A 25,663-nucleotide genomic window follows, 5' to 3' on the forward strand; every position below is an offset into this window, starting at 1 on the left:
CTCATTATACACGTTTCTCGTAATGTCCTTTTCTTTCCTAATATAGAGTGCGTTTCATCCATTTTCGCATTTTTTTGTAGGTGACAAGCTCAAAAACACATCAAAATATATCTTTTTGGTAATGTTATTCTATTTCTTCATATTGGTTGGTTTGCATCCGTTTTAGCGTTTTTCTACGTAAATCACTGAAAAGACACGTTTTCAATAATATTGTTGAAATTGCTGAAAAAAAAAAAAAACACTCAAAAGACAGGTTTCTAGTAAAGTCGAGTAATTTCTCCATATAGGTGGCTTTGCATGCAGTTCAGGGTTTGGTACATAACTCCGGAAGAAAGCTAAAATTATTTTTTTATAATGAATTTCTTTTACAAAATTTCCTTGAATTTTTCCAAAATTTTGGTACCTATGAAGATGAATAACAATTTTTTTTTCTCTCTCTATAAAGTGTTATTTGTGTGTTTTAGCTTTTTAGTACTTAAGGAACTTAAAAACACTCATGATACACGATTTTCTTAATGTCCTTTTCTTATAGAAACATAGGGTTCTTTACATGTATTTAAGCGTTTTTATAAGTAACATGATCAAAAACACTCAAAATACATATTTTTGGTAGTTATTCTGTTTCTCCATAAAGGAACTTAAAAACACTCATGATACACGATTTTCTTAATGTCCTTTTCTTATAGAAACATAGGGTTCTTTACATGTATTTAAGCGTTTTTATAAGTAACATGATCAAAAACACTCAAAATACATATTTTTGGTAGTTATTCTGTTTCTCCATAAAGGGTGTTTTACATGCGTTTTAGCGTTTTGGTATGTAAGGAGTTAAAAAAAAACACTTAAAGGCAAATTCTTCGTAAAAGTTGGTTTTATTCCCAAGTTATGTGATTTTTCTGGTTTTTAGTGCTTTGTTGCATATCATGCTCAAAAACACTTAAAAGACATTTTTCTGATAATGTCATTTAAGCGTTTTTATTGGTAACATGATCAAAAACACTAAAAACACATGTTTTTGGTAATGTTATTCTGTTTCACCATAAAGTGTATTTTGCATGCATTTTAGTGTTTTGGTATATAAGGAGCTCAAAAAGACTTAAAGGCAAGTTCTTACTAAAAATTGGTTTTATTCCAATGTAATGTGATTGCCCCCCTTTTTAGTGCTTTATTGCCTAACACGCTCAAAAACACTCAAAAGACATTTTTTTTCTGGTAATGTCATTTTTTTCCCACATTAAGCTGGTTTCGCATGCAATTTGGGGTTTTGGTAACTAAGAATGTGAAAAGCACTCAAAATACACACATTTAGTAAGATTGTTCTGTTTCTCAATTAAGAGTGTTGTTCATGAGTTTCAGCATTTTGGTATCTACGAAACTTCTTCATATACACTAGTTTTTGCATTTTTTGCCTTGTGGTTCTTTTGAACTATAAAACACTCATTATACACTTTTCTTGCAATGTCCTTTTCTTTCCCATTATAGAGTGCTTTGCATCAATTTTCGTGTTTTTTATAGGTAACAAGCTCAAAAACACTCATTGTTATCGGTGGTATAGGAATTTTAGATTTATAAATTTATCAGTTATTGGTTATTGGGCAATAAATTTATTGCCAATTATCAGTCATCACTGATAAGGTTATTGTTACCGATTTATCAGTTATCATGATCAATTTTTTTCGTCATCACGACCAGCTATATCCCGTATATATATATATATATATATATATATATATATATATATATATATATATATATATATATATATATATATATATATATATATATATATATATATATATATATATATATATATATATATATACCACTTTCAAATTTATCAACATTTATTTAGTTCTTGAAGTAATCATATTCATTTCTCTAGTGCTACTTCCAAGTTTCTCTCACTCTGTCACTTTATTCTACTACCACCCATCTTTGTTTCTTTATCCTCTTGTCCCATTTCCAACATATGCTATTTCTTAGCTCCATTTATCAATCTTGACTCCGTCATATTCATGTTAATAATCAGATTGGCTCCATTATATTCAGAATTTTCTGATAATTCTCCACTTTTCATTTTGCATGATTATCTTCATGACTGTAGCATCATTTACAGACATATATTTTCTTTGGTCATTTAGCATATAATTTACATAAAATTATATACAAAATTAGAGCTAGTGTGTGTGTGTGTGTGTGTGTGTGTGTGTGTGTGTGTGCGTGTGTGCAGTTGATAAAGACATGCTGTTGCTACAATGAGACAGATCATTTGTTGTGGGGGCTGTTGAACCACACTTAACAAGCTGAGGGAAGTGTAAAATATGTGGTCATTTATATATTTTGGTTGTGTGCAAGTACAGTGAGACAAGTCATAAAGGTTCACATGACTGCTGTACTGACAGGTGTGACCCTTTTATTCAGTGTGGAGCCTGCAGGGGCTGACAGATGATATGGAGTGTTTGTCACTATAACAGCAGTTTTGTTTTGTATCTGATGAAATTTTTAAGGATGCTAATGAAGGTCAGTATTGACTTTTTTTTAAGGAGGCACGATAAAAGATATTTTGTAGCTTTATTCATCCATATACAGTATGTACAGTATTAGTAACAAGGGGAACCCACCAACCTCCTTGTAATCTCCTAAATTTCATTTACATCTTCCTTTTTCCATTCTCCCTTTATTGCATATTTTCAGAAGTTCTTATATCCTTACTCACTGTCTTTTTTCTCTTCACCTCCCCTTCCCTTCTGTTCCATTCCCTGGTGATGGCACAGAATTATCAACAACAAGCTTTTGACGGCTGAGGATGAAGCCCGAATCAACCAGGTACAGGCCAGGTCATTAGCAGCAGGCATGGCCGCCGTGACCCGCCAAGCCCGGGTGTTGAACCTGAGACCAAGCCAGGTAGGTGTGTGGCCTGTACACCTAGCCACTTGTACTTCTTGTGCTTCACTTCCTATGCTGTCACATGAAACATATTTATTCCTTGTTTTCACAATGTTTCACTCTTAATTTTTGTACTTGTGTTGTGCTATGTATGTATGGCAGCATGTCCTCAAAACACTAAGCAACATAAGAGGGAAGGAAATGAGGTGGTGATTTATTATTTCTCTTATATGACAATAAAAAAGTTGTCAAAGGCATGTCAAGTTTGTGTGCAGGATTCTGCATTTGAGTGTTGAAGCATGTGTAAATTCACTTGATAAGTATTTAGCTTTTTAAATTGATGTTTGGATGATAATGTGAAGGTTAACATGGCATTGTACTAATCTCCTAAAAAAGGCTGGGAACCATTTGTTCATAATGTGTGTAGGAGCCTCAACGTATCAGGTGTTTAAGCTTTTAGATTGTGATTTGATAGGAGGAATTATGTTAAGAAGGTCACATGACCTTGGTTGTCCATGTTGTATAGAATGTTTTCCAATTAAATTTCTTTCAGTCTCCCTATCTTTTTTACAGAGATGTAGTTTAGATATTTGATTCCAAAGTCAGTTAAGTTTTTCTTTTTTCATTCCTGATCAACTCTGTGCTCTTTCATAAGAGGCATTGATCTGTGCCTTTTCATAGAAGCATGGTCCATGACCTAGTGACATGCAAGGTTTATTGAAGGGACCTGAAACTGATTACAGTGATGAAATTATTCCTTTGAAAGTATTGATGGCTGATCTCTTTCTATAGGTGAGGGTTAGTGTTCTCTACTGTACCAAATACTGAACTGTCTTTTGTACTATTTCTCCATCTGTATCCTACCCAGTAATGGTAATAGACTGAGGAACTCCCCACCTTTGTTAATTTTTACTAAGTATTGTCCTAGTGGTAATCAGATGCAGCATTGATTTGCTTAGGAGTTGGGTATCTGAGAATGAGTGGTTATTGGCACCAAGTGCAGCTCAGTTGTGGGTAACTCCAGTTGTTGGGAGCATTCCATGGTACACAGATGGTGGGATAGTCTTGCCTTGGACTCTTGCAAATGTGTACTATGTCCCAGTGAGTTTTGTTTTTATTTGACATGAATCCCAAGTTTATTTAGGCATTTCAGGGACTTATTGTGGGTGATGGAGATCTCCACAGCACTCTTCTCTTGGTGGGTGGGTAGCTGTTGAAAAATTCATATGAATAGAGATGTCAGATGTAGGTAAAATAGAGAAATGTTGATTTGATTGTGAACTAAATCCCACAACTTATATTATCTTTGATAAGAAAGGTTTCGTTTAAACCATGAAAATTGGATAAATGAAGCTGAGCCTTATTTTACTGCAACAAGAAGGCACACAAAGTGAAGGAGATTGCATACTTGTCTTTAGTTTGTTGTCCCTTTGATGGGGAACTTGTATCATTGTTAAAAACTTAAATCCTGTAAAATAGCATGGATCCATCTGAATCTTTATTCAGTCAAAAGTTTATATGATGTGTAGACTATTCAAGCTTGCCAGCCTGGAGCCTGGAGCCTGCTTGTTGTAGAGTTGTCCTATGTTCTGTAGATTTGCTTGATATTATAAACAATTATGGTAAAATTTTTGTAAACAATTTTGTTCTTTATTTCTGTCAGTATCAGATTCAGTATTTTCTCCATCTTATGGCAGCATATATTTTCAACACAGAGTGAGGGCAGTGTCATTCCTCCTGTCCACTACCCCAACTTCTACTCCCAACACTATCACAGCAATGAGCGGTCTGGTGTGGTGGCTGAGGATTCTTTTGAAGAGGACAATGCTTCTGCTTCATCTGAGCAGGTCAGAAGGTGGATAGCAGCAGTACTAGTAGTAGACTGGTGTTACCTTGATGCTACTGCTACATTGCATTATTTGCATAGTTTTTTTCAGTTGTCATGGACTTTGTGTAATATGTATAAAAGTATATGAAGCTCAAGAAACTTGTTGATAAGGTTTATGTTCAGCATACAAATTGTAGGATGCAAAGACAAGGATTGAAATATCATTGCCACAATTCCTGACAAAGCATTTGGTGCCACAGAATATTCAGCAATGTAATGTTTGTTTGGCAAACAAACCAGTTTCCCTGAATGATAGCTTTATTTCTGCAGGTTAATACAGTCTCTCTATGGGGGAGAGTTTGGAGACAAAGCCAAGCATATATATATATATATATATATATATATATATATATATATATATATATATATATATATATATATATATATATATATATATATATATATATATATATATATATATGGTTTGTGAGCCAAGCATACTGATCATTACACTATCATGTGTAGTTTTAATATGTAATTTAGATCAAGGACAGTGCAGTGAGAGAGGAAAAATTATTCACTAGATTTTTTCAGAGAAGTTTTATGACATAAAGGATTAATTGAACGATCAGTATATATATTGGCCCACTAGCTGCATCTCTTTAACACAGAAAGCTTTCACTAATTATCTTGGCCCAATTCATTAAGTGCATCGCTGTTGTGGGAGGGAAGATATGCAGTGTTTCCCTGCCATCTGTGGGAGTTACATTCCAGAGCCTCCTGCAAATAGTTAAAATCTGTGAATATGGGAAACCATCCTTATAAGGATCAGAACTACCTATATTTATAGTTTAAACCTTAAACTATGCATCTCACATTTACTAAGCAATTCACTTTAAGACAATAAAAAACAGTTATTATATGTATAGTACATGATATTTTAATTAAAAAATACAGTGCACTATAAAATAAAAGGGGAATAAGTTGATATGTACAATAAACCCTTGATATAATGAACTTCTATTTACCAAATTTCAGGTATAACATCCTATTTAAGGCTGCTGTCTGCTGCCTCTCTCTCTCTCTCTCTCTCTCTCTCTCTCTCTCTCTCTCTCTCTCTCTCTCTCTCTCTCTCTCTCTCTCTCTCTCTCTCTCTCTCTCTCTCTCTCTCTCTCTATACACATATATAGCAAATTTTCATCTCAAGTGACCCACTCTTCCCCCATATGTGTTCGTTATATCTTGGGTTACTGTAATTTATAACTGAAAGAATAATTTGGGCTCTTTGGGCTGAAAGACTGAGCTGGTGGTGACACCTGGCAACTCTAAAAACTCCCCATTAGTTAGGTTAGGTTAGGGAAAACTCTGCAAATATGCAAAACCATGAATATGTGAGGGAATGCTGATATATGCTATCTCTTATTTGTTGTAGATGTATTCCATTCTATTGGCATAGAACGATAGGAAAATGGCATCAAGGAAGTAGGGATGCCACCAAACTAAGGAAATAGAGAAGTCAAAATTTAGTCATTGCTCTGTTTTGTGAATTGGTAGATATTGTGCCTGGTGGCTCCACTTCACCATTCCTCAAATCAGGGCGGTCAAGTTCTCAATTTAAGCCAAAAGTATTCTAAAAAAGTAGCTTAAGAAAAATATGTATTTAGTACAGTCCATGTAATGAAAAGAAACTAATCATGATTAAACAAAGAACTCTATGTTCTCCTTTATGAAAGAGTGAGAAATTCATATATTATAAATATGGGAGGTATATATATTACAGTCCCTGTATTGAAGGGGAACTCATCATGATTGAATGGATAACTATGTTCTCCTTTATGAAAGAGTGAGAAATTCATATATTATAAATATGGGAGGTATATATATTACAGTCCCTGTATTGAAGGGGAACTCATCATGAGTGAATGGATAACTATGTTCTCTTTTATGAAAGAGTGAGAAATTCATATATTATAAATATGGGAGGTATATATATTACAGTCCCTGTATTGAAGGGGAAATCATCATGATTGAATGGATAACTATGTTCTCTTTTATGAAAGAGTGAGAAATTCATATATTATAAATATGGGAGGTATATATATTACAGTCCCTGTATTGAAGGGAAACTCATCATGATTGAATGGATACCTATGTTCTCTTTTATGAAAGAGTGAGAAATTAATTATGAGCAAAACAAAGTTTACTATGGAGGTTGTTGTTTCGTTTTGAGGGGCCTGGCTCAGTCTGACCATAACCCTATTCAATCGCTAATATCTCCAGAACTATGTGGCTGATCGTAACAAAATTAGCATCATATGATAGCACACCTCTATCAATTTTATATGATATAGCTTTCATCTCTTCTATTGGGTGAAGTTAACTTACTAAAAGTAGAAGGGTGTCAGAAATGGGATTTCTCAAAAACTACTCAACCAGTTTTAATGAAACTTAAGAGGTGTCATGTTATAATTTTAATAAAATTCCTTACGTCAACTTTGAAGTAGCACTGTACATGCACAAAGTCAAAATTACAACTTTTTAAGTAATTAACTGATCAAGCTCAAATTTTGTTGGTAATAAGAGTAATACAAGTTATAATGAAAAATCATATGAAATTTGCAATACTACTGTGCATATGCAAAATACAATACAAAACTTTTTGTAAAGTGACCATCAGTTTTCTGCAATTTTCACCAATTTTCTTTTGTCTCAATGAGAGCGGATAGATACCACTGAACACAAAATGAAATTTCCTATCAAGTGGTATATAGCACAACCACTGGGCTCTTGCAGAGTTTTGAGCTAGAGTGATTTGAATATTAGGCAAGTGTGGGGTGCCTGAAGTTGCCTCACTCTCTCTCTCTCTCTCTCTCTCTCTCTCTCTCTCTCTCTCTCTCTCTCTCTCTCTCTCTCTCTCTCTCTCTCTCTCTCTCTCTCTCTCTCTCTCTCTCTCTCTCTCTCTCTTCTTGAAATACCCCTTCCACTGATGCATTACTGACATCTTTGCTCGTTAATCGCCTTCCAAGGCATTTTACTGGTATATTATAACTTTTCTTCATTAAATTGTTTAACATTTGCTGTCTTAGATATAATTTTCTATCTGTACAACATCACCTCTCCTCTAGTAAACCTCATCTTTATTTATGATATGCATGTACAGTATTTTGAATAAAATAATAAAAAAATAATTAGGTAAAAACCAACTTAAAATTTACTTGATGGGTCCTGTTGATGATGCTCATCAAGGCTAGTGTCTTCTGGTATCAACCCTAAGTCTCTTGAGACCCCCCCCCTCAACTTTTTCTTCATTAATTTCTGCAACATTCACAGTCTTAGATCTAGTTTTCAATTTCTAGAACACAATCTCTCCTCTACTAAATCTTATCTTCTTTTCCTCACTGAAACATAGGTGTCTGAGGCAACTTACAATAGCCCCTTTTCTGTTCCCTCCTACTTTCTTTATTCTCATTTTCAATCCAAATTTATAATTTATTTAGAGCTGCCTGTTATTTATTTTTCCAGTTTTTAGAGTAACATCTCACAGGTATCAATAATTTTAACCCCCTGAGCAACAAGCAACACAGTGGTGTGCATTTCAGGGCTCTGATGGGTAATGAATGTATGTGCCTCATGATTTTCAATCCTTAAATCAAAATGAAAGTGGGAGAGAGATATTTTGAACATTACTTAGCAACATTTACAAAGCTGCTCCCTACCACTTTTAGTGACTTGCCATCTGGTATTCTATACAAGGCAAGTATCATGGAAGGAGGTGATCTGCCCTCATCCTAATGAATGGCTAAGTGCAAATGCAAGCTAACCTCATCCACTCCCATTAAGTGCTGTTAAACAAGGAGTCACAGTGGAAGAACATTCCTTTTGATATGTGGGGAAAGCAGTGAGGGCAGGTGGGGCAAGTGAGCTGTAGCCAGTACTATATCCAGCATAATGAACACACCTTTACTTCCTGTTGAACTAAAATAATGAGTCAGACAAAAGTACCACTAGAATGGAGAAGGATAGGTGCTTCTTATGCTGTAAGTTTCATTATTCTAGAATCTGTACTAAATGAGATATAACTAGGGATAAGAGTTATTTTTCTCTAAAAACTCATTACAAGAAGAGGTTTCTGCACAAAAAACCTGTTGCTTAGGGGCTAGCAGAAGTTTCTGCATACTGGTAGTCTAGCTGAGTAGGTAATGCTTGTTGAAAGGTGATTACAAAATAATTTTATTACTGTAATATTTAGAGGCACTAGATCATTGATTATGGGGTATTATGAGTGAAAGAATTCACTGAAGAGTGTCTCTGGTATAATATGCACCCAATCACTAATTGCACATTATGAAGGGAGAGTAACAACTGTAATGTCAGTGTCATTATCAAATTCTGTCCCCCTCCCCACACACACACACACACACACAATGGGCAGCAGAATTCTTATAAAAGAAGGAATAATAACAGACAAACAATATGGCTCCAGGAAAAGAAAATCATGTGTAACAAATCTATTAAGCTTCAGCTCAAGAGTGATGACATCATGTAGGAAAGAGAAGCATTTGTGGACTGTATATAACTAGATCTGATAAAAAGCTTTTGACAAGGTTCCCCCATGAAAGACTTATGTGGAAACTTGAAAATATTAAGAGACTACATGGGACAAGTATAAAGTGGATGGAAAATTACTTAAAATGATGAGAAATGAGAACAGTAGCTAATGATGAAAAGTTGGTTTGGAAAACAGTAAAGAGTGGTGTGCCACAAGGGTCAGTACTATCACCAATATGGTATTGTTCATTGTTTATATAAATGATATTCTTGAAAAAATTGATAGCTACAACAGCCTATTTGCAGATAATGCTAAATTACAGAAAGAAATAAAAAGTTGCAAAGACTGTGAATATCTACAAAATTACCAATAAAATTTGTGAATGGAGCAAAAAATGGGAAGTTAAATTCGATGTAAGCAAATGTCATATGATGGAGATGTGCAGAAGTGAATAGAAGACCACATTGGACATACAAGGTAGAAAACAAATATATTAAAAGGATCCAGGAAGAAAAGGATCTAGGAGTAGTAAAGCCAGATAACTTCCAACCAGAGAAGCATATAGGTAGAATATGAGGAACATTTACAGATTACTATGAAACATAGTACAGCTTCTCACCTCATGAACAAAAGTAAGATGAGAAAAATAATCCCTATGATAATAAGACCTAGATTGGAATATGCAGCAGTTGTGTAGTCTCTATGTAAGAAGCATGTAAACAAGCTAGGAAGAATACAAACAATAGGAACAAAAATGGTGGCAGAATTTGAGGGATTAAGTTATGAAGAAAGATTAGAAAAAATATACTTACCAATACTGGAACAAAGGAGAGAAAGAGATTTGATAACTATCTACAAGTTGGCAAACAAAATGGAAGTTGGTAATGACAAAACCATTACTAAAAGAGACAAGCAGTCATGACAGTAGAATGGGACACTCACATAAGTAGGGAAAAGAAGATGTCTAAACAACACAAAGAATAGTTTTCCACAAAGACACACTGAAGTTTGGAATGGACTAAAAGAAGATATGTATAGTTTTGGCAACAAGTGTACACAAACTAAAGGAAAAATTAGACATGTATAGGTATGGAGATGGGACCACTTGAGTGTAGCTCGGGCCCTGTAAATTACACCTAGGTAAATACACAACACAGAGCACACCGTGCATGGCTACATGGACTTGTTTCTGACCATTATAGAGATGTTGTGTGATGTTTCAATAAGTGTGATGCCAAGAATGGAGTATTATCTGAACTAAATGTATACTATCTATGGTAAGAAATAGTGGTACAGATATTATAATAACTTTCTAATTAATTATTGATTTGAAAGGTTGCCTGATGGGATCCCTCCTATTGTTCTCCAAAACTGTGCCTCCGTGCTTGCACCTTGCCTAGTCAAACTCTTTCAACTCTGTCAACATCTACCTTTCCTTCTTGCTGGAAGTTTGCCTACATTCAGCCTGTTCCTAAAAAGGAAGACTGTTCTAATCCCTCAAACTACCGTCCTATTGCTTTAATTTCCTGCCTATCTAAAGTTTTTGAATCAATCTTCCTCAAGAGGAAGATTCTTAAACATCTGTCACTTCACAACCTTCTATCTGATCACCGTATGGGTTCTGTCAAGGCCGCTCTACTGGTGATCTTCTGGGTTTCCTTACTGAGTCTCAGTCATCTCTTTTAGAGATTTTGGTGAACCTTTTGCTGTTGCCTTGGATATATCAAAAGCTTTTGATAGAGTGTGGCACAAAGCTTTGATTTCCAAACTACCTTCCTATGGCTTGTGTCCTTCTCTCTGTAACTTCATCTCAAGTTTCCTTTCTGACCATTCTGTTGCTGCTGTGGTAGATGGTCACTGTTTTTTCCTAAATCTATTAACAGTGGTGTTCCTCAGGATTCTGTCCTGGCACCCACTCTCTTCTTATTATTCATCAATGACCTTCTAAACCAAACTTCTTGTCCTATCCACTCCTACACTGATGATACCATCCAGCACTTCTCCACATCTTTTTATAGACATCCAACCCTTCAAGAAGTAAACATTTCACGCAGGGAAGCCACAGAACACCTGAGTTCTGATCTTTCTAAAATTTCTGATTGGGGCAGAGCAAACTTGGTATTGTTTATTGTCTCAAAACTCAATTCCTCCATCCATCAACTCGACACAACCTTCCAGACAACTATCCCCTCTTCTTCAGTGACACTCAACTGTCCCTCTTCTACACTGAACATCCTCGGTCTGTCCTTTACTTATAATCTGAACTGGAAACTTCACATCTCATCTCTAGCTAAAAACAGCTTCTATGAAGTTAGGTGTTCTGAGACATCTCTGCCAGTTTTTCTCACCCCCCCCCACTGCTAACTCTGTACAAGGGCCTTATCCGTGCATGTATGGAGTATGCTTCACACGTCTGGGAGGTTCTACTATTACTGCTCTTCTAGACAGGGTGGAATCAAAAGCTTTTCGTGTCATCAACTCCTCTCTTCCAGCTGACTGTCTTCAGCCTCTGTTCATCGCTGCAATATTGCATCTCTAGCTATCTTCTACTGCAGTTTTCAAGCTAGCTGCTCTTCTGATCTTGCTAACTGCATGCCTCTCCTCCTCCTGCAGCCTTGCTGCATAAGACTTTCTTCATTCTCTCACCCCTATTCTGTCCACCTCTCTAATGCAAGAGTTAACTGGTATTCTCAATCATTCATCCCTTTCTCTGGTAAATTCTGGAACTTCCTACCTGCTTCTGTATTTCCACCTTCTTATGACTTGAATTCCTTCAAGAGGGAAGTTTCAAGACACTTATCCTTTAATTTTTGACTACCGGTTTGGACCCTTTTCTGGAACTAGCATCACAGTGGGCTTTTTTTTTATTGGATTTTTGTTGCCCATGGCCAGTGTCCCTCCTAGGTAAAAAAAAAAAAAGAAAAAAGAAAAAAGGGGGGAAGGGGAAAAAAAAAATTAATTGCACTATCCTATGATCATATTGCATCAGATATTATATGAGGTTCCCAGAGCCAGAGTGATCTAAGTGCCCTTGTGGTCAAAATTACTATTTTATTGCATTGTCATCCCCAACCTTCCTAACGTGACGAGAGAGAGTGCAGACATCAGAATGGACCCCACATTAGGGTCAAAATCCATCCAAGTGAAATTATCCACAGAACCTTTTTGTCACGCTTGAGTGATAGCTATCAGTTGCTGGGGCCAGAGAGAATAACTCCCTCGCCACAGCAGCACGAGAAGAGTCAGCCAATGACAGCTCGTGCAGTGATTCACGTGTCACACTGAGACACTTCCCCACCACGACACCCACACACTTCACACTCTCCCTCCCTCCAGCCTGCTTGCTATCCATAAATAACAGGCTGCTATCTTAATTTTACTTTTACACAACACATAAGCCTTTCATTATTATGACGGACAACAACATACCCCTGAGGAGCCAGAAGCCACATTCCCAGATGCTTCTAAGATTTATCTTAGTGGGCTATGAACATCTTAGTGCTGGTAATTTTTTAAAGCAAAATCATTCGCAACTAAGAACCATGGAACATTCATAGCTATGAATGGGTCAGGGCTTTCATAGCTCACTAAGAACAACAGTTTCTCCTCAACAACAACAACAATGTGAACATATCCTTGTCTGAAAATAAAATCAGAAAAAAAACCTGAAAGTAAGCATTAAGATGGGTTTTATTATCAATATCAAGTAGTCTTCAAACACACTGAATAGTCTTTTGCTTTGAATAAATCATGTGTGTTTAACTGACTTGCTAGGAGAGTACTGAAATCACATTTCTGGAAATTACACTCATTAATAATCACAGCAGCAACACACATGATCCAGTGTGTGTAGCCAACACAAACTAAGGCTAATTATAGTTAACCCAAACATGACAATTGCAAATATAACTTTTTTCATTATGTTCCTTAAAAAGAAAAATTAATTCTGTCAGGGCATTTTCTTTCACATTCACAAAAAAAAAAAAAAAAATGTAAGTACAAAAGATGAGTGTTTCTTTTCTATGATCAATATCCCTGTGATAATAAGACAAGCATAATATCTCAGGTTCAAGATACATACTCATAAGAATATAAGAACATAAAAAATGGAAGCTGCAAGAAACCATCAGGCATACATGTGGCAGTTCCTGTATGAAATATACTTACCTATTTCCACCTATCAATCCCCATCCATAAATCTCTAATTTTCTCTTAAAGCTTCCTAATGACCCAGCACCAACAACCTGATTACTGAGTCCGTTCCATTCATCTACCACTCTATTTGAGAACTGATTCCTTCCTATCTCTTTTTTAAACTAAATTTTTCAAGCTTAAAACTGTTATTTGTTGTTCTATCCTGGTTACTAATCCTAAGAATTTTGCTTACATCCCCTGTGTTGTAACCCTTATAGCATTTAAAGACTTCTATCAGGTCCCCTCTTAACCTACATCTCTCTTAATGTAAATTTAACAGCTTCAATCTCTCTTTGTAAGGAATACTCCTCACTCCTTGTATCCTTTTAGCCATTCTCCTTTGTATTGATTCTAAAAGACCTATATACTTCCTGTAATATGGGGGACCAGAACTGCACAGCATAATATAGATGAGGTCTGACCAGCACCAAATATAACTTTAATATTACTTCGGGACTTCTACTTTTAACACTCTTAAAAATAAATCCTAATATCCTATTTGCCCTGTTTCTGGCCTCTATGCATTGCTTTCTTATATGGAATTTAGAGCTAACTATAAATTCTAAATCTTTTTTGTACCCTAAACCTACCAGAGGTTCATTGTTTATTGTGTACCTTCTGTGTGGATTTCCTCTACTTATGCTAAGTACTTTACATTTTTTTATATTAAACTGCATTTGCCATCTGTCTGTCCATTCGTTCATCCTATCCAAATCTGCCTGCAAGGGAATGGCATCAAATTCTAATCTAATTAATCTACCTATCTTACTTGTCATCCTCAAATTTACTAACGTCACAACTAATTCCACTATCCAAGTCACTGATGTATATTAAAAACATCAATGGCCCTTATACTGATCCCTGTGGCACCCCACTAATTACTTAATCCCACTCCGATTTAGAGCTGTTTATTACGACTCTGTCGCCTGTCACTTAGCCACAACCTTATCCACCCTAACACCTTCCCATCTATTCCGTGTGCCCTAACCTTTCTCAGGAGCCTCTGATGGGGTACCTTGTCAAACACTTCACTGAAGTCCAGATATAGGATGTCATAACTATCAGCATTATCTCCTGCCATGTAAACTTTACAGTAAAATCTTGACAAGTTTGTCAGGTAAGACTTCCCCTTTGTGAAGCTATGCTGTGACCAATTTATCAAGTTATGTTTGTCTAAATGTTCCCTAATGTTCTTTACTATTACAGACTTCATTATTTTATCTACAACAGAAGTTAAGCTTAAATCTCCTTTCTTAAAGCTTAAACTTGCCTCCACATTACCGGTATCTCAAGTGATTTCCTAAAGGCAGAAACTAACAGTTCACTAATAACTTCTTTGCATTCCTTAAGTACTCTGGGATATGAACTGTTCATGTTGACAAGTAGTTGGGTTTAGGAAGGAGGATAAAAACCCAGGGAGGAGTTAGGATTCTTTTAATCTCTAACGTTTCGGCTGAATAGCCATCCTCAGAGAGACTGATTTACATGAGTGAAAACACACTATTTATAACAACATACAAAATTTTCTCATTTGACATTCGTACAGAGTATTGCCATCCTGGCGTGTACCTCACCTAATTTTATTTTCCTAGTCAGGTGGCATTATCCGCCTACGTGACGAGCCTTTACTGGGGATTTTCCTTGTACCTGACCTGAGGGCCAATCTGGCGGAATTACCCGCCCACCTGATAAAACCTTCTCTGTGGTTAATGACTCCCCTAGTTGTTATGAGGGCTGCCTCTATAGCTTTTCTTATTCTTTTCTTCAATCCAACTTTAATTTCTTAGCCTCTTCCCATTTTGGTAGGTGTTTACATTTTTCTATGTGCAATACAAGGGAGTTTGATGTGTTGCATTTTAAAACATCTTTCCTATGCTCTGCTATTCTTGTTTTAAGTCCCCTGCCTGTTTCTCCTATGTACTGCTTTGTACAACCTTTGCATGGTATGCTGTACACTACGCTGTTATTATTAACAAGTGAATGAATGTCCAATAAGGACGATTTCATTCACTACCTTTCAGCCCACAGCATGAGAGTCAAATCTGATGTGATTATTGGTTTTTACTTAAGAGCGTTCAGAATTTGCAGCAACAACTTCCTAGAGCAAGAAATATGATATATCATATCAACTTTCAAAAAGCTGGGTTATCCTGAAGGGCTCCTTGTTAGGCTTAAGAATAAGGCAAAGAAAATAACAACTGAAAACAAAGAGAATAAAGATCTCTGTACAACCAGCAAAAGAGAGAGTTATACATGTGTACCAAATTCGGACAAGGCTTCCATAATTAACAAATATTTGTCTAGAACAGGATTAAAAATAGCAACATTAGCGGGAGAGAAAATTGGTGAGCTAACGAGGACTAAAGAGACCGGACTTGTTAATAATAACAGTGTAGTGTACAGCATACCATGCAAAGGTTGTACAAAGCAGTACATATGAGAAACAGGCAGGGGACTTAAAACAAGAATAGCAGAGCATAGGAAAGATGTTTTAAAACACAACACATCAAACTCCCTTGTATTGAACATAGAAAAATGTAAACACCTACCAAAATGGGAAGAGGCTAAAGAAATTAAAGTCGGATTGAAGAAAAGAATGAGAAAAGCTATAGAGGCAGCCCTCATAACAACTAGGGAAGTCATTAACCACAGAGAAGGTTTTATCAGGTGGGCGGGTAATTCCGCCAGATTGGCCCTCAGGTCAGGTACAAGGAAAATCCCCAGTAAAGGCTCGTCACGTAGGCGAATAATGCCACCTGACTAGGAAAATAAAATTAGGTGAGGTACACGCCAGGATGGCAATACTCTGTACGAATGTCATATGAGAAAATTTTGTTTGTTGTTATAAATAGTGTGTTTTCACTCATGTAAATCAGTCTCTCTGAGGATGGCTATTCAGCTGAAACGTTAGAGATTAAAAGAATCCTACCTCCTCCCTGGGTTTTTATCCCCCTTCCTAAACCCAACTACTCTGGGATATATTTCATCTGGTCTTGGTGTCTTGAACTTTCTTAGCCTATCTATCACCTGTTCCACTATCTCCTTAATTATGGTAATATCTTTCAGCTTCTCATTCTCTTCTGCTCTAAAAATTTCACTATCCAGCATTTCCTGCATGTTTTCCTGGGTGAAGACAGTTAAAAAATACTTCTTCAGAATTTTACTAATCTACTCCCCAGAACTAACCAGCAACCTCAATCCTCACCAAACTTGTAGAACAATCAAGCACTTTCATTCATTGATGATACAAAATTCATTTCTTGGATTGGAATTTAGACTATCAGTTGTCAACTGGTTTTAAAGTGAACCCTAACTTTCATTATGAAATCAGAAGCATCTGAGATCACTGTAGCACAATGGTGATAAGGCAGCATAGTGAAAACTGTGATGACAAAATGATTATGCTTATGAAGTGGTTAGTCTAGAAATAGTTCTGATATAAATTATAAAACTTGTGGCATGCAGTGAAGCAGAATTTATAGAGAAAGGGTGTCAGTTCTTTCCTTCCAAGCACAAAGTTTGTCTCTCATCAGTGGTATTACACATTACCAACAAATAGAAACAAAAGTGTTCAAAATTGTTATTTCTGACTCAAATCACTCCAATATGCCATTCAAAAATGGTGAAAAAAAATTGAAAGAATGTACAGATTTATAAATGCTTATCAAAGCTTTAATTATACTTCATTCTGTCTCTCAAATCTCTAATATTAGAGTTACTAGTTTTAAAAGATTGGACTCCCAACTTTTTTTTACAAGGCCCATGGATCTCATTTGGAGGAAAGTAGAGACAAGGATTTAATATGGTATACATTCACATTTGGAATCATTCCATCACATCTCAACCTCCAGGCTAGATATACAGAAGATGGTATAACTATTAATCATATGACCTTAATCATGTAAGATTAAAATGGAAATTAAAAAAGCTCTTCCCTGGCAGGCAGTGAGGTTAAAAAAGCTTTTCTCTGGCAGGTGGTGAGCTACAGCTACCTGGCTGCACCTCAAGGCCAAAGCCACTCCAAAGATGTGGTCTATGGGTCTGGTGCAGCAGCCAAGCCTCCTTCCTCTGGCCACAGCTTCTCTGCCAGATCTCCAACTCTTAGCCAGACACTTTGACTGGAAATTCAGAAATCTGGTCATACAGCAGCTCCTGGCCATGCCTCAGACCATACTCACCTCAGCACTACACCACCTGTTATTACTGCCTTTGAGTCCTCAAAATTATCTCACATTTCCCCTTCCCCATTAGTCCATTCCTCATCATTCTCTGCACCATCACCTTTTTTCTCCTCATCCTTCTCACCTTCTGCTCACTCATCATCTCCCCCACAACCATCACTCCCTCCTGCCTCTCCATTTACTCATCCTGAAGCCATATTTGCCATGCACCAAACTTCTGCCACAGTTCACCCTGCTGATCCCAGCCAATTTATCATCAAGGACTCCACTTTCCAGGTTAGTAGGTATTTGTGATTTCTCTCTCTCTCTCTCTCTCTCTCTCTCTCTCTCTCTCTCTCTCTCTCTCTCTCTCTCTCTCTCATTAAAAATGGTAATTTAGATTTGGGTCAATCTGTGAAAATACAAATAAGAAACAAATGCAAACACACACAAATGTACAAATTTGATTTTGGCTACCTTCTGTTCATTCATCTCCCTTTCCCCTTGTTTCTCCACCTTTTTTATTTTTTGTTTGAGAGAGAGAGAGAGAGAGAGAGAGAGAGAGAGAGAGAGAGAGAGAGAGAGAGAGAGAGAGAGAGAGAGAGAGAGAGAGAGAGAGAGAGAGAGAGAGAGAGAGAGAGAGAGAGAGAGAAAAATTGCCTCAGACCAGGGTATTTCCACTTGTATAGTCTTAAAACAGGCCATAGCCATTTTCTTCCATGTCCTGTCCTTTTTCTTATTTGCTTCTACACACCTGCCATTATACCGTTCTTGTTTCCCAATTTTCATTTTATAACCGTACAAACTGTTGCATCCTCTCTCTATACTTGCTCAAAAATATCTCATATTTTTCTTGCACTACTTTACCTTCAAATTGCTCTTTCCATTTAATTTTTCAATAAAACTTACTAAGCTCTGCAAAGTTTGCCTTAGCATAGTTCTGTCTCCAATTTCTGTATTGTTCTTTCCTGTGCAACACTGTTTCCTCCTGTAGTACTATCTCTATTGTCACATGATCACTTCTTCCCATTGAACTCAGACAATGTATACTTGGTCTACTTTCTGGGGTTTTCATAAACATTAAATCCAGCTGTGATGGTTCTTCTTCTCTTCTACATCTTATAGGCTCATTCACCCACTGTCTCGTTGTATTCATCATCATGGTTTGCATAAGTTCTTCACTCCATGTCCCAACATTTTCTGTTACTTCCATCTCCTCTCAGTTAATTCTTTTAGTGTTGAAGTCACCTACTAAGAGTACTTTGTTACCTTTCCTTATCATTTCCTCCATACTATTTTTTTGTATCTAGTTGCATACTTTTGAACTTATTAGTCTACCATGCATTAGTTTTTGGTGGTATGTATTTCACAATGATTTTCCTTTTTTCACATCTTTTGATCTTAATCACAACACTCATTGTTTCTACCATTCCATCACCATATTCCACTTCCTCAACAACAATATCCTTTTCTTACCAATATCATCACTTCTCTTCCCTTTCCTTTTCTGTCCCTCTTCCATGTACTGTATCCTTCCTTTGCAAATCCCAACTTTATTTCCTCTTCTAGTTTGGTTCCTGTTAAACATACCACATCTGGTTTATTGTTCTTTAAATAGTCTTCAAGTTCCAGTAGGCTGGACACCAAACCATCTACATTAGTATACATAATCTTTAAACTTCTGTTTGGTGGTCTTGTGTGGCATCTTTGTGCCACCATTTCCTCACTTTCATGTCCACAACTTTCCTGTGTTCTCTATTCATTTTTTGACTTTTAGTTTACTTCTCTATTCTTCGTTCATGTCTCTTTTTATCCATATTTCCTTCAATCCTTTTGCTTTTGCCAATTTTCCTGTTCTTTGCAAGACATGTTCTGCTGCTGTTTGTGACATGATTCTTGTTTTACATTGGCTTTGTTCTATTTTTGTCATACTTTCCGATCCTGTAAACCTCTTCAATTTGTTCGACTCTCCCCTCTCCTTCCTCTGCCACTTGTGCTATAATTTCCTTAGTTCTTTTCACTTCTTTCTCTCTAGCTGTTTTCATGGGTAGGTTCTTTTCCTTGACCCCAAATACCACCATACACATCTTTCTCTGTACTGTGTCTCTCACAAGATTACTTTTTTCCTTTATTATTTTAATCACTTGCTTTTCCATATCCTTGTTGTTTCTGTTGCTGTTGCCTTGTTATGTCCTCCATGTCCACCTTTTGCTGTTCTCTCTCTTTCCAACCTTTGACTTCCTCTGTAACTAACTCTCACTCCTCCAACCCTAACCTCTCTTGCAAAGTTTTCTTTAATTCTTCATTCTCTTTCTTGAGTTTCTTAATCTCTTCACAGTATTTCTTATTTAAGTCCACTATTTTTGTCACCTCTTCTCAGTTCTTTGTTTTCTTTTTCCCTTTCCATCTCTATTATATCATTGGATATCTGTTTTACATTGTCGCCACCCACTTCTGTTTCTTCCTTCCATGCCCTTATCATCGCTGTTAAGCTTCTTGTATTTTCACATTTTCTTCTTTAGTTATCCACATTCATGTATTTGTATGAGCTACATTGAGATCCTCTTCCTTGAAGCCCTCAAAAATACCTGTATGTGTGTGTGTGTTAACCTAGTTGATTACACTTATCTAGTTGTGACATACAGAAAAATACTGTTCCATCATTACAGTGCGTGTGTCAAGGCTGAAGGAAGGACTTGGATAGTGAATGTGATAGTGTGGGTGATTGGGCCACTCAGGAAAAATTATACGATCAATCATACAAAAGTGTGATGCATGCTTCAAGTGCCAATGAAGAGCATTATGAAGACAAGGATATATATATATATATATATATATATATATATATATATATATATATATATATATATATATATATATATATATATATATATATATATATATATATATATATATATATATATATATATATATATATATATATATATATATATATATATATATATATATATATATATATATATATATATATATATATATATATATATATATATACACACACACATTGTATAGGTCTTCTTGATAGCTTGTTTTGCAGGGAAACTCCAGTTTCCTTCAACTTTATTCTTTCGTCAGTTGCTGTTTTGCCTATTTCTGCAGGCAGCTTCAAGCTAGAAAAAACAATAAAATACTATGTAAAAGTTGTATAAAATTCACATCATATGACACTACACACAAAAAACAAAACACTACAAGCACCAAGATTATAAACTGGATTGACAGAAAACAATAAGTATCCACACACATCTTGCCTGTATGGCAATGAGAGAGGGACTGAAAAAGTTGGTTTCCTAACACTATGATAATGGTATTGGAACGGGCCTCCGAAACATTATCTTACAATATGTGATTGACTTGATGTTAAGTTATTATTCAGTACTGGATTTATGTGTTTAATATATATTGCCTCTAATAATTTTGTATCCATATTGGACTCTGTCTTGTGTAGTATTCTAAAAACTTTGTCACAAAAAGGGATGATCATGTTCATGTGAATGGGAACTTATTGCTGAAAATGATGGAACAGCTGGTTGATTATTAGTTCAAGGAGAAATACCTTTATGTTCAGCAATTCTATGTGCAAGGTTATGTCTAGTGTCATAAAGTTTGGTGGCATCCCTACTTCCTTGATGCCATTTTCCTATCGTTCTATGCCAATAGAATGGAATACATCTACAACAAATAAGAGATAGCATATATCAGCGTTCCCTCACATATTCATGGTTTTGCATATTTGCAGAGTTTTCCCTAACCTAACCTAACTAATGGGGAGTTTTCAGAGTTGCCAGGTGTCACCACCAGCTCAGTCTTTCAGTCCAAAGAGCCCAAATTATTCTTTCAGTTATAAATTATAGTAACCCAAGATATAACGAACACATATGGGGGGAGAGTGGGTCACTTGAGATGAAAATTTGCTATATATGTGTATAGAGAGAGAGAGAGAGAGAGAGAGAGAGAGAGAGAGAGAGAGAGAGAGAGAGAGAGAGAGAGAGAGAGAGAGAGAGAGAGAGAGAGAGAGAGAGAGAGAGAGAGAGAGAGAGAGAGAGAGGTAGGAGACAGCAGCCTTAAATAGGTTGTTATACCTGAAATTTGGTAAATAGAAGTTCATTATATGAAGGGTTTATTGTACATATCAACTTATTCCCCTTTTATTATATAGTGCACTGTATTTTAATTAAAATATCATATACTATACATATAATAACTGTTTTTTATTGTCTTAAAGTGAATTGCTTAGTAAATGTGAGATGCATAGTTTAAGGTTTAAACTATAAATATAGGTAGTTCTGATCCTTATAAGAATGGTTTCCCATATTCATAGATTTTAATTATTTGCAGGAGGCTCTGGAATGTAACTCCCACAGATGGCAGGGAAACACTGCATATCTTCCCTCCCACAACAGCGATGCACTTAATGAATTGGGCCGAGATAATTAGTGAAAGCTTTCTGTGTTAAAGAGATGCAGCTAGTGAGCCAATATATATACTGATCGTTCAATTAATCCTTTATGTCATAAAACTTCTCTGAAAAAATCTAGTGAATAATTTTTCCTCTATCACTGCACTGTCCTTGATCTAAATTACATATTAAAACTACACATGATAGTGTAATGATCAGTATGCTTGGCTCACAAACTAATATATATATATATATATATATATATATATATATATATATATATATATATATATATATATATATATATATATATATATATATATATATATATATATATATATATATATATATATATATATATATATATATATATATATATATATATATATATATATATATATATATATGCTTGGCTTTGTCTCCAAAGTCTCCCCCATAGAGAGACTGTATTAACCTGCAGAAATAAAGCTATCATTCAGGGAAACTGGTTTGTTTGCCAAACAAACATTACATTGCTGAATATTCTGTGGCACCAAATGCTTTGTCAGGAATTGTGGCAATGATATTTCAATCCTTGACTTTGCATCCTACAATTTGTATACTGAACATAAACCTTATCAACAAGTTTCTTGAGCTTCATATACTTTTATACATATTACACAAAGCCCATGATAACTGAAAAAACTATGCAAATAATGCAATGTAGCAGTAGCATCAAGGTAACACCAGTCTGCTACTAGTACTGCTGCTATCCACCTTCTGACCTGCTCAGATGAAGCAGAAGCATTGTCCTCTTCAAAAGAATCCTCAGCCACCACACCAGACCGCTCATTGTTGTGGTAGTGTTGGGAGTAGAAGTTGGGATAGTGGACAGGAGGAATGACACTGCCCTCACTCTGTGTTGAAAATATATGCTGCCATAAGATGGAGAAAATACTGAATCTGATACTGAAAGAAATAAAGAACAAAATTGTTTACAAAAATTTTATCATAATTGTTTATAATATCAAGCAAATCTACAGAACATAGGACAACTCTACAACAAGCAGGCTCCAGGCTCCAGGCTGGCAAGCTTGAATAGTCTACACATCATATAAACTTTTGACTGAATAAAGATTCAGATGGATCCATGCTATTTTACAGGTTTTAAGCTTTTAACAATGATACAAGTTCCCCATCAAAGGAACAACAAACTAAAGTCAAGTATGCGATCTCCTTCACTTTGTGTGCCTTCTTGTTGCAGTAAAATAATGCTCAGCTTCATTTATCCAATTTTCATGGTCTAAACGAAACCTTTCTTATCAAAGATAATATAAGTTGTGGGATTTAGTTCACAATCAAATCAACATTTCTCTATTTTACCTACATCTGACATCTCTATTTATATGAATTTTTCAACAGCTACCCACCAACCAAGAGAAGAGTGCTGTGGAGATCTCCATCACCCACAATAAGTCCCTGAAATGCCTAAATAAACTTGGGATTCATGTCAAAAAAAAAAAAAAACTCATTGGGATATAGTACACATTTACAAGAGTCCAAGGCAAGACTATCCCACCATCTGTGTACCATGGAATGTTCCCAACAACTGGAGTTACCCACAACTGAGCTGCACTTGGTGCCAATAACCACTCATTCTCAGATATCCAACTCCTAAACAAATCAATGCTGCAGCTGATTACCACTAGGACAATACTTAGTAAAAATTAACAAAGGTGGGGAGTTCCTCAGTCTATTACCATTACTGGGTAGGATACAGATGGAGAAATAGTAAAAAAGATATTTCAGTATTTGGTACAGTAGAGAACACTAACCCTCACCTATAGAAAGAGATCAGCCATCAATACTTTCAAAGGAATAATTTCATCACTTTTACGAAGAACTTGCCTTTAAGTATTTTTTAACCCCTTGTATACCAAACCGCTAAAACGCATGCAAAACAAACTTTATGGAGAAACAGAATAACATTACCAAAAACATGTATTTTGAGTGTTTTTGATCATGTGATCTATAAAAAAGCTTAAGTACATGCAAAGAACATTATGTTTGGGAAACAAAAGGACATTACGAGAAACGTGTATTATGAGTGTTTTTATAAGTTCCTTAAGTACCAAAAAGCTAAAACCCACAAATAACACTCTTTATTTAGAGAATAAGAAATAAAAAATAAAATAAATAGGATTTTTTTTTTGTTATTCATCTTCATAGGTACCGAGATGCGAAAATTCTGGGAAAATTCAGGGCAATTATGTGATAAGAGAATATTATCAAAAAAGTTAATTTCAGCTTTTTTTTTTCGGACTGTTAAGTACTAAACGCTAAAGTGCATGCAAAGCCTCCAATATGAGGAAATTAAACGACCTTACCAGAAATCTGTGGTTTGTGTGTTTTTAAGCATGTTAGGCACCAAAACGATATATAATAAGGAACTCACTCTATATGGGAATCCAAAATAAAGTTACTGAAAACGTGTCTTCACAGTGTTTTACGAAGAAAAACGTTAAAACGGATGCAAACCAACCAATATTAAGAAATAGAAAAACGTTACCAAAAAAGTATATTTTGAGTGTTTTTCAGCTTTTTACCTACAGAAACGCGAAAATTGATGCAAAGCACTGTATATTGGGAAAGAAAAGGACATTGCAAGAAAAGTGTATAATGAGTGTTTTATAGTTCAAAAGAACCACAAAGCAAACAACGCAAAAACTCGTGTATATGGAAAGTTAATTTAAGCTTTTTTTTTTTCGGACTGTTATGTACCAAACCCTAAAGTGCATGCAAAGCCTCCAATATGAGGAAATTAAACGACCTTACCAGAAACCTGTGTTTTGTGTGTTTTTTAACATGTTAGGCACCAAAACGATAAATAATAAGGAACTCACTCTATATGGGAATCCAAAACAAAATTACTGAAAACGTGTCTTCTCAGTGTTTTACGTAGAAAAACGTTAAAACGGATGCAAACCAACCAATATCAAGAAATAGAAAAACGTTGCCAAAAAGGTATATTTTGAGTGTTTTTGAGCTTTTTACCTACAAAAACGCGAAATCTTGATGCAAAGCACTCTATATTGGGAAACAAAAGGACATTGCAAGAAAAGTGTATAATGAGTGTTTTTATAGTTCAAAAGAACCACAAAGCAAACAACGCAAAAACTCGTGTATATGGAGAGATTTCTTAGATACCAAAATGCTGAAACTCATGAATAACACTCTTAATTGAAAAACAGAACAACCTTACTAAATGTGTGTATTTTGAGTGCTTTTCACATTCTTAGTTACCAAAAAACCCAAATTACATGCGAAAATAGCTTTGTGGGGAAAAAAAAATGACTTTACCAGAAAAGTGTCTTTTGAGTGTTTTTCAACGTGATAGGTAATAAAGCACTCAAAAGCAGGACAATCACATTACATTGGAATAAAACCATTTTTTACCAAGAACTTGCCTTTAAATGTTTTTGAGCTCCTTATATACAAAACTGCTAAAACGCATGCAAAACACACTTTATGGAGAAACAGAATAACATTACCAAAACCTTGTATTTTGAGTGTTTTTGATCATGTTATCTATAAAAACGCTTAAATACATGCAAAGAACCTTATGTTTGGGAAACGAAAGGACATTA

General features: G+C 35.6%; 1 long non-coding RNA gene across 1 annotated transcript; it reads right to left on the minus strand.

The window, feature by feature from the left end:
- Positions 1-17,433: 17,433 nt before the first annotated feature.
- LOC135101807 (uncharacterized) lies at positions 17,434-22,900 on the minus strand. The gene is made up of 3 exons (XR_010269380.1): positions 22,802-22,900; positions 20,642-20,748; positions 17,434-17,575 (listed from the first exon to the last, which is right to left on the minus strand). It is a non-coding gene; the product is annotated as an uncharacterized LOC135101807 (long non-coding RNA).
- Positions 22,901-25,663: the final 2,763 nt, after the last annotated feature.

Source organism: Scylla paramamosain, chromosome 1 (genome assembly GCF_035594125.1).
Source record: "Scylla paramamosain isolate STU-SP2022 chromosome 1, ASM3559412v1, whole genome shotgun sequence".
Taxonomy (NCBI): Eukaryota; Metazoa; Arthropoda; class Malacostraca; order Decapoda; family Portunidae; genus Scylla; species Scylla paramamosain.